The sequence below is a fragment of the Salminus brasiliensis genome, chromosome 9 (genome assembly GCF_030463535.1).
Source record: "Salminus brasiliensis chromosome 9, fSalBra1.hap2, whole genome shotgun sequence".
Classification (NCBI taxonomy): Eukaryota; Metazoa; Chordata; class Actinopteri; order Characiformes; family Bryconidae; genus Salminus; species Salminus brasiliensis.
The window spans coordinates 24,667,209-24,677,822 of record NC_132886.1 but is presented as its reverse complement, the minus strand read 5'-3'; the positions used below and the strand labels follow the sequence as shown (position 1 = coordinate 24,677,822).

At 34.7% G+C, this 10,614-nt stretch overlaps 1 long non-coding RNA gene across 1 annotated transcript; it reads right to left on the bottom strand.

The window, feature by feature from the left end:
- Positions 1–9,245: 9,245 nt before the first annotated feature.
- Positions 9,246–10,240, bottom strand: LOC140561818 (uncharacterized). The gene is made up of 3 exons (XR_011980099.1): positions 10,163–10,240; positions 9,457–9,491; positions 9,246–9,292 (listed from the first exon to the last, which is right to left on the bottom strand). It is a non-coding gene; the product is annotated as an uncharacterized lncRNA (long non-coding RNA).
- Between the last annotated feature and the right edge of the window lie 374 nt (positions 10,241–10,614).

The window sequence follows — 10,614 nt, the reverse complement described above, 5'->3', positions numbered from 1 at the left end:
ACTGGCAGCAATGGCTTCCAAACAAAAAAGACAAAATGAAATTCAAATGAAATTCAGTGTTTTAGAGAAATTTGTAGTTCACAGAAATGTTCTACAGAGAAATGCTGTTATTTTACAGATTTGTCCTGTGTTTGTGTTTTTGCCTGCTTGATACCATTGTTGTAGGTTGTAACAGTGGTGCTTCTTCTTATGAATACATGGATGTTAAAGTTTTGCAGAAATTTTTGTGTTATTACAATATTGAAGTTTTGTGTAGTAAATTGTTGAAATGACTGTGAAATAATAATTTTCTGTTGGACTTCTTTTAGCATTTTTGCTTAATTGAAAGTGTACTGTATAAATTACTACTGTGTTTGTGGTTCGTATAAGGGAAAAATTGTAAAGGTTGTAAGTAAATGCTATCTGTTACCAGGTAGTAAGCGATATTACGCCCCATCGCAACCTGGCTAGCCAACTCAAGTTACATATAGCTTTTGTGATCAAGACTGCAGCTGTTACTGATTGCTACAGATGTGCTTTTGAAATGTAACAGCATTTGTTTGGCATCTCTAAATTTAAATTGCAGCAAATCAGCATGGCGGGTTTGACTGGACAATATACAATGCTGTGTGAGAAAACCATGGATGCGCTCTAAGCAAAATCAGTTTTCTTCCCTAACATCAAACAAACTCGACGTTCTGACTTGCTGCCACTAAACAGCTGACTAGCCATGTGCATGCAACCAACGATAGCAAAACATCTCTTAGAACACAATCTAACATAAAAATAACAATGCTCAACAATCCAACTACTAAAAGGTCCAAAGCATCATGGGAGAATTCCTATGCCACAGTATTATTATTAAACACTGTCAAATCAGTGGATATTAAACACTTTACAAATTGCTAAATGAAAAGTTTCAAAAAAACAAAAAACAAAAAAAAAACAACAACATATTTTTGTCAATGCAGCGTCACTTTGATCATTTAAATGCAGCTGTTGTAAATGTGATCATGTCACAATGTAAATCAAACAAACTAAACTCCCTTAAACTCTGGGGATCGTATTGCTTTCCAGATGCGAGTTTTAGCATTAAGGGGGGTGCTCCTAATATTTTTTTTTACAGATGTCCGCCTCAAGGTTCACCTAATAATGAAAATGTGGTATTTGAAAAGTCACAGGGCTAATGAAAGACCCGGGCCTACAACCCTGGCTATAGCCAGACATACCACTGATCCACATATCCCATTCTACCATCCTGCAAACATATTTTAAACGTAGGGCAGATTTATTGGTCTTGTTATCATAAAAATTACAATGGACACAATGTCAGATTAAAAAAAATCTAGATCTGTCAAAAATAAATAATACAGAAACTTGGATGCAAGGTTTTGTATAATGGCAACACTATATGAATTAGATTATAATTTATATAAAAATTTTTTTTAGGAATAATAATTTAGGAAATGTTTTAAATGTTCTCCCTTGTTCTCCAGACAGTGTATTGGCTGACTGTAATTGATCTGAAATCCTTTTAAATCTATTTCCATTCTTTACATCTACATTTACAGCCTTTTTTCTGAGGGCCTCAGAGAGCTCTTTGCATAGATTATACAACTCACTCAAAAGCAAATCAAACTGAATGTTTGAGGTTTAAATAAAACAGGCTCCTAATATTAATTTGAGATATTTTGAATTAGTAATAAATATGGGAGTAAATATGGGAATAAATTGTGAGTATGTCCAATATGAATGATTATTTAAAAGCTGCAGTATGTGTTTACTTGTGTTGTCTTTATCTTATCTTAAAATAAGTTGGATGGCATGAAATATTTAAATGTGAAAATAGAAAAAAATGGAGAAAATATTTTTTCATAGCACTGTATATCAGAAGAAGTTACATTTATGAATGAACAAAAATATATGAAAAGTAATATGTATTTACTGTAATATTAACCTCAATATTTCCAATATAACAAAGACAAATACAAAGTAAATTAAACATAAACATAGATGCAGTGATTATAGGACTGAGTTATAATTCCTCTTGGTGTCGCACAGCTCCATATATGACTGTGGTTTCCACATTGGTCCTCTTCTGTACAGTTCTCATCTGCTTGTTCCCAAAATTGAGAGCAGCGTAGTTTACATCATCTGCCTTCTGTTTTAAATTTAAAAGTAACATTATTTTGTATATTTAACATGTTATTTTAGACATGTTTAAATCCACACTGCTACTTACATTGTAATTTGCACCACTCGCTTCAATGGTTACACCTGCAAACAAATACACAATGCAAAGTACAATCCACAATACAAATTAGGGGCCAGATATGCAGTCAGCCAGTGGAAAATGCTAGTCGATTAGTGGCAGCAAGTCAGCAGGGTGGGTGTGATTGGAGTTGGTGGCAGAAGTACACAAGTTCCATACTTAAGTGCATTTGTTTTTCCTTTTAGTTCATTAGCTTTCCAGTCTGCCAATGTTCATTTTTACTTGAATTCATGAAGAATTCAAAATGCTAGCAATTGTGGGACAAAACTGATAGCTGGTGTGCTGCCACCAAGGTAGCAATGTTGGATGAGGCTGTATTTCAGTTTGCTATCACCGAGGTAGTAATGTTAAACAAGGCGCTAGCCAGTGTGCTACTTGGACGAGGCGTGAAGCCAGTGTGAAGTGAAATGTTTTAATTGACTTCGTTACTTGTTGCCTCTGGACAGAACAGGGTTTTCACCCATGGCTTTCTCATGCAGTGGTAGAACACTTCACTGCATCAAGAATAAAAAAAAAAAAAACATAAACTCTGAGGTTTGGAGCTGTGCGCTGGATAAGAGATAAGAATCTGTTCTTATTTGGATTTTGAGTTGAGATTTTGAGTTGGGTTTTTACCTTCACAAGATTATATTGTGACAGAGTACTTCCATGATGCAATGGGGTGCCTATAGGATTTGAATGTTGGTATTGGGACTTCTTTAGTGGCAGTTTAGTTACGACACATTTTGGTGTGGTAGGTTGGGTTGTTTTTAGGGATTTTGAGAAATCACCGTCATGATGTCAACTAAATGAGACATTAGAGGCTGTTTCAAAAGACAACTACTGTCTCAGTTTCAACAGTAGTTTGGGTAGATGTAGGGAATGATTGCACCAGGAAGGCATTTGGTTGGTATCTGCTACTTCAAGTAGCAGTAAGTCAGTATAGTGGGTCTGACTGGACTTTGCAGATAGAACTAAGATAATTAAACTACAATGTGACATGACGATATTGTGGCCTAGATGTGCACCCATGATGCTTTGAACAAATTGGGATGCAGTTGGGATTTGTATTTAGTTAACAAATAAATACTAGTTAATAATTGTTATTTGGTGTTAATTTGTGTTTTAAGATACATTTTTGTGTGGTAGGTTGGATTATTTTTTAAGTAATCACCATCATGATGTTAACTAAATGATACTTAGTGTCAAGGCTATTTCAAGAGCTAACTCTAGTCTCAGTTTCACTTGCTGTTCCTTGACTCTTCAAATGGCTAAGCGTTAGCTGCTCTTTAAACAGGTTTATGCAGATGGAGTTTGTTTTTAGTTAACAAGTAAGTGATATTAGTTAATAATAGCTGTTTTATTGAGCATTGTTTGTGTTTATTTGTGATTTAAGGGAGGTTTTAGTGTTTTTTGGATGTTTTCACTGTCATGATGTCAACTACCCATATATAGCCTTAGGAATGTATCAAAGAACAAAAACACCCTTCTTGTTTTCAGGCTCCGTTGTGTTTTAATCTCTTTCTTATTGTGACCATTGTAAAAATAATAATAATTGTCCATTATGATTTTTTGTAAAGTTGCTGACAATATACAATGCCGCATGAGAAAGCTGTGGATGCACTCTGAGCAAACAAACTCATCATGCTGACTTGCTGCCACTAAACAGCTGACCAGACCTTGCATGTAACTGACGATAGCAAAACATCTCTTAGATCACAATCTAACATAAAATAACAATGCTTAACAATCCAACTACTAAAAGTCACACATCCCAAAGGCGCCCCAAAGCATTATGGAAGAATTCCTATGCCACAATAACTTCATTAAATGCTGTCAAATAAACATCAATTTGTATTATATTTTTTTGTTGACCTGTTGGTTATTATAAGTTGAATCAATATATATATATATATATATATATATATATATATATATATATATAGAGGTTGAAACAGCTTGCTCATATTTAACTCAACTAACAAAAAGTCCAATGTGAAACTAGACTTTGAAGACTTTTTTTCTGAATTTTATTTTAAAAACTTTAAGCCAGCTTATGAACTTTTTTCAGTCAAAGCTAATCATTAGGGGTGGGCGTTATGGTACAAATATTATATTACAATAGTTAAAGATGATTTTACGATACACAATATTAATGCTGATATTTTGACATGCAGACCAAATGCATCAGTAGCGACAGATTCTAAAACTACACTCTGTAATGAAAAGAGCAGTTGGTCAGTGTTTTTTAAGCATTGGTGAATTTCATGAAATGCTTTCAATAAAATATCATTATATGCCTACCTCTACTTGCCATGTTTTTACAGTATTCATGAGTGTTTATGAGTTTATTATAATTCACATAATAACTAACACTTGTAAGTATGTTGGTTTATTGCTTGCTATGCTATTACAAACAGTATATTTTTTGTATAACTAGTTCAGATAACTTTATAACTTTATTATATATTTTCACATATTTATATCATGAAAGTGTGTAGCTTGCAGCAAAACAATTACAACCTATCACATTACTGATTTGGTTAACTTTCATGACATTTCACAACGCCACATTACAAAATACAGTGCATAATCTGTCTCGGGTGGGTGGGGGGTGCCCAGAGAGCCATAGAAGCTTGTCTACAAAAGCCTTTTTAAGCAGTCCTACCTGATCTTTTCTTCTTCAAGAGATGACAGAGCAACATGTTGAGAAATAACAATGCTGCATTCGTTGCTCCTAATACTGGTACTAGATATTCAGACATAGGCTTTTTGTCTATAATCAGAAGACAAAGGTAAGTTAGAAATGGTAATATAAAGAGTATGTACACTTACACACTCACACACACACACACACACACACACACACACACACACACACACACACTCATGCATAAACAGAGAAATAATGCACCATTTTCTCTACACATCTCTATGCAGGGGTACTCTAATAGCCTGTGTCATTCTATATTTTTTATAAACAGAGTATTGTTTTAAACATAAAATTTCCTCTCTGGCAGTAAGGTTTTGAAAAACACACTTATTTCCAAGATGAAAGGTTTCAAATATTGTGCTTAGGTGCTCAGAACTTTTTATTAGTTCTGTACATGATACACACTACACTGTAAATAATTCCTGATTGGTTATATTTAAAGCATGATACATTTATCATGATTATCATTTATCATTTATCAAGGCACAAATAAATATTGAATAAAGCACTGATCACACCCACCGTCCCTCTCTCCATTGGCATTGATTGATTTGTTTGGTGAGACTGTTGTAAAAATAGAAAAATAAATTCATAGTAAAAAAGATGTTTGACCTTGAAAATCAAGCATTATTGATTAATATAATTAATTTGTAATGAATTAAAAGAATTCATAATATGTTCATTAATGTATTAATAATATGGGGTTGCAAGTGATGAGACTCAAAAATCAACCCAGCCAACATGCTCATTTGGGGCCAACTTAGAACCCGAGTACAAAACTTTCTGGTTCCTAGTTGATTACCCCACATAGGCCCCACATAGGACTAAGGTAAAGACTAAATTAAAATTCAAGTTGCTTTAGTAAAGTTTACCTGTTTTCTGTATAATCAAGTGTGAAGATTCAGATCTTTGCTCATGACTAAACTAACAGTCTGTCACTCTTTTCATTAATAAACAGTCTGAACTGTACATGCTGTGTACTCACCATTTGCATGTTTTTCAAGAATCAGCTTAGTCCCATTTCCAAAAATCAAATGCCCATAAGTATATGTTCCACAGAAGTACGCTGCCATATCGGTTTGTTCCGCTGGCGAAAATGACAAATTGAAATTTTTTTTGTTCCACGTGACTTTGATTCTGGATTGTTTTTTTAATTGTGCACACATTTCAACATCCACAAATGTCTGAGCTGTAGCTATACAGACTGGAGCTTTATTAAGGGGGATTTTGAGCCAAAATACTGAAAAGATCCCATCTAGATGAACGTGGCACTCAAGACTTGTGGATAATCCTGGCTGTACCCTCACTGTTGACTCAGGCTGTGAGACAAAGCCTCCAAAAGCACCTTCAAATGACAGGAAACACAAATGCAGTGATTGTTTACTGACTGCCATAAGGAAAACTTAAACCTTTATCATAAACAACTGAATATGGAACTTGCCACTTTACTTAATATCAAACCCATAATCACTGTTGCCACTCTTATTTATAAGACTACACTCATTCTATCTCTGTAAAATCTTGCAAAAATTTTTTTTTTTTACAGATTAAACTCTTTTTGTAAATATTAAATGTGTATACTCACACTGAGTCGCAGCTAGAAGAGTTAGAAGTAATAGTGCTGTCATACTGACATTGACTTAAAGAAGACCTTCCTCTCCTCTACTGTAAATTCATCTAAATGCAATCTCTGGTAAGATAAAGGGAAAGGGTGGGTGGGGCATTGTCATTTTTACATGCAGCAATTTGATTGGCCAGCTGTACTTCACTTACATTTGATATATTCACTAAGATACTGGTTTAGTTGTAATGATTAAAGAGATAAAAACAAAATGGTTTCTACAGAAAATTATACAGAACAGAGAGTACAGAGTAGAGGAGACAGAGATCTGAGTTAGATGGAAAAAAAACCCAATATTGGTTTAAAGAACTGACTGGGCTTATCAGGGAACAGGCCGCTTGGCCTACCAGAGGTCATGACTAGTCATAGATTAGAAAACTTTTTACATTTATTCTTTTATTTTCAGTTATATTAATCAGTCATTTCAATTCAGAAAATTAATAATATTACAGCAACATTCTGCCTTTTTTCCATTTGATGAAAAACAAGGACATTGATGATTAAACAAGGACAGTGTATCAGCGTTGCTAAACAACAGAATGTTTGGAGAAACACAGTAAAGATGCTTATATTTTACTGCTTAACACCCTACATGATGTACTAACAACCTCAGAGGTAACTATAACACACTTGCATGACTGTCTGTTTAAAGTAAATGAGGGTTTTTGCTTGGTTTTTTTTTTTTTTTTTGCTGTACCGAACCATGAGGCCCAAACTGCAATCTACATAACAATCTTCTTCAAATTCCTAATTAAGTACACACTGGACATTCATTCATATATATATATATATATATATATATATATATATGTGTGTGTGTGTGTGTGTGTGTGTGTGTATATATACACATAACACATATATGTTTTTGCGGTAAGACTTCACAATAGTGTTTAATAGGTAGTAGGTAACTATGCAGGCACTAAGCAGGAACTAGCTTAGTGCTGCATTAACACCTTAATCACTACTATGAACCGCCAAGGAGTACTGATTAATTACTCAGTAAGTCACAGTGAATCAATGGTTATGATAGTTTACTATTAACTATACAATAATTACTTTATAGTCTTACAAAGCTCATGGACAGGGTTTGGGTAGCACAGTGGAAAGGCAAGTAGATTACAGTTAGAATTTAACAATAGAGGGATTACAAGCAGGATTACATTACAGCATAAACAGGGTCACGGCTTGATGCTGATTGTGAGTTATTATTTGTTTCTTAAAGACTCACATTTAATGACTTTGGCGAATCTTCAGCTTGCCCTCCCTGGTGGGCTGTGGAACTGCATTTGCTAATGAAAAATGTAAACCAAACTTCATTTTTAAAAGGAAAAGAAAATAATGTCACCGCCCAAAGTGAATTATGACTTACAACACTAAATATTCTCTCAGCTTCAAACGACTCGATTTTAAAGAAGCATTTGAAGGTAAGAAAATTGCCATTAAATGCATGTAGACGTGCTGGGACTGCTGTATGAATAGCTGACTGACAGACACTGTGCTGTGTAAATCTTTCTTGTTTCTGTGTAGTGTTTTAGTACTAATAGGATTGATCGCAACCTGTGAGCTAAATCGTATATATTTTATCTTTGCTGACATAATAAAACCTTTTCAAATATTCCATTTTGATGTTTTTTAGTTTCTTACATAATCTAAAAAAGCCAGTATACAGCAGTAAACCAGACCAGTATAAACCAATGCAGCCCACTTTAGATAAACATGGAATTCATGCGTGTCTAAGCTGTTTCTTTTAGCTGGATATTTGATTTGAATGGACCAGTATAAACCATACAAAAACAAAACAAAAAAACAGCCACATTCAGTGACTTTAATCTCTTTTTGTATCATTTTCTTGTTTGTGCTAGACAATGATCTCTTCTCTTTTTGGACAACTCTCTTAGCCATGTTTCTAACAAGCAGTCAATTGTCACAGTCAACAAACCGCTAGACAGTCTAGGTATTTGATGCATTTTTATCGCGGGCACACCTGATGTTTTGCACCTTGTTTTGCAAATGTGTGCTCGTATGAGGGACTTTCCATTGTAACTGTAGGCCTGTACAAGTTGTCCAGGACCTTGGGATACAAATGTAGCATATTTAAGGTACCTTTCCACATCTATATGTCTATGCCAAACCCATCTCTGATGTTTATGGCCAAATATCTCCAAAGAACAGTTTTTAAAGGTCAAAGTCATATCTAGCAAGTGTTGATGCTTGAGTCTGTTGGTCTTTGACAGTAACGCTTGTACTCTGTGGTTATGTAGGCGGCATCTGATTGTAGTTTAGTTTTATCTGACTTCCTTGTTTCACAAAAATGAAGATTAAACCAATCACAGACAAACATACTTCTATAATGATGTTATAGAATTGTAGAGGTTGTAAATAGAGAACATTGACAGTCATGTAATTCCCCTTGAGGCCTTTGGTGGAGACAGAGCAATACCAGATCAAATGTTAAATGGCATTATTAATTTAAAAGTATATGAAAATATTGGAATTAACAATGGAAACAATATAAAGAAAAGTCCATGCTGTCCCCGTGTTGAGTGGGGAGTTAATGCAGCATTGTGAACAGAAACCCTGCACATCACATTTACGTTAGGAGTTATAATTCCTCTTGGTGTCGCACAGCTCCATATATGATTTTATGGTCCCCATTGGTCCTCTTCTGTACAATTCTCCTCGGTTTGTTCCCAAATTTGAGAGCAGCGTAGTTTACTTCATCTGTCTTCTGTTTTAAATACAGAGGAAAGATCATGATATACATTCTCATGTAAAGATTCATTAGAAGCCATCTTGATTAACCATCTATATATTCATCTAATGATTGCGATCATTGTGATTTTTTTAATTTACTTTTGGAAATCTAATCAATTCACCAGTAACTATACTTACATTGTCACATGCACCACTGACTTCAACTGTCGCACCTACAAAAGCATACAAATAATAATGATGATAATGAACACTATAAATTCCATGTGTGATCAAGATTACTAGCAGTGAAATGTGAAAAAGATATGACCACATTTATCAGAAAATGAGCTCTGAGGAAAGCACAGGTTCCCCAGCTCCACTGCAACAGCTAACAGACGCCTGTGCCAGCCAACACTGCTTAAATGTCATGAAAAGAGAGAGCACCATCTACCCACTCGGAAGGAGCATGGTCAATCATGCTCTCTTGGACTTCGGACGCTAAAGGCAAAGTGCCGTGGCTCAGGCCATAATAGTAACTTAATAAACTGCTGAGCAACTGAGACCCCCATATATCTGTTTTTTAATACCTGCATGTAGAATTTGTTGAGGCCTTGCATGTGTGACCAAACATTATACAAAACATGATGCAATAGTCCATGCTGGGACATTTACCCACAGACTTGTTGTGGTGGTATTTCTTTATTATTTCTGTTAAGTTATGCATCACTAGAACAGCACATGCAAATGAAGGAAAAGTATGGAAATGTGTGGCAGTTTAACCTATCATGCAATTAATAAAATAAGCAGATCATGGTGATAAAGTGCTGTTCTTCTGGTGTATTGGTAATTTTGAAAGAAAATGTTATTTCAGCCTATAACAGCCTTATTATACAGTCATTCCTACCTGATGTTTTCTTCCTTAAGAGATGACAGAGCCCAATGATGAGAAACACAGATACCAAATTAGTTGCTGCTAATGCTGGTACTAGGTATTCAGACACTTGCATTTTTCCTTGGGTCAGAAAAGAGAGTGACTTAGGATTTGAAGCAAAATATTTTACAATAAATATTTCATCAAATAATTTCGAACTAAATTTGGCCTTTAGGCAGTGCCTTACAAAAATATTCAACTATTTAAAGTCCTGAGATTGGCCAAGATTGAACATGACACACATTGCAGTTGAGACAAATGAGACAGTTGCACCTGAGTGCAGTGAATGTGTCTTAAGTGATAAGTATAAAGACTGTCTGACTGTCACTGATTAATCAGTATTCCTGGTTACAAATACACCATGAAGACAAAAGAACTCTTTATTTCGCTATGAGAAAAGCTTTTTCGAGAGTATAATCAGGAAA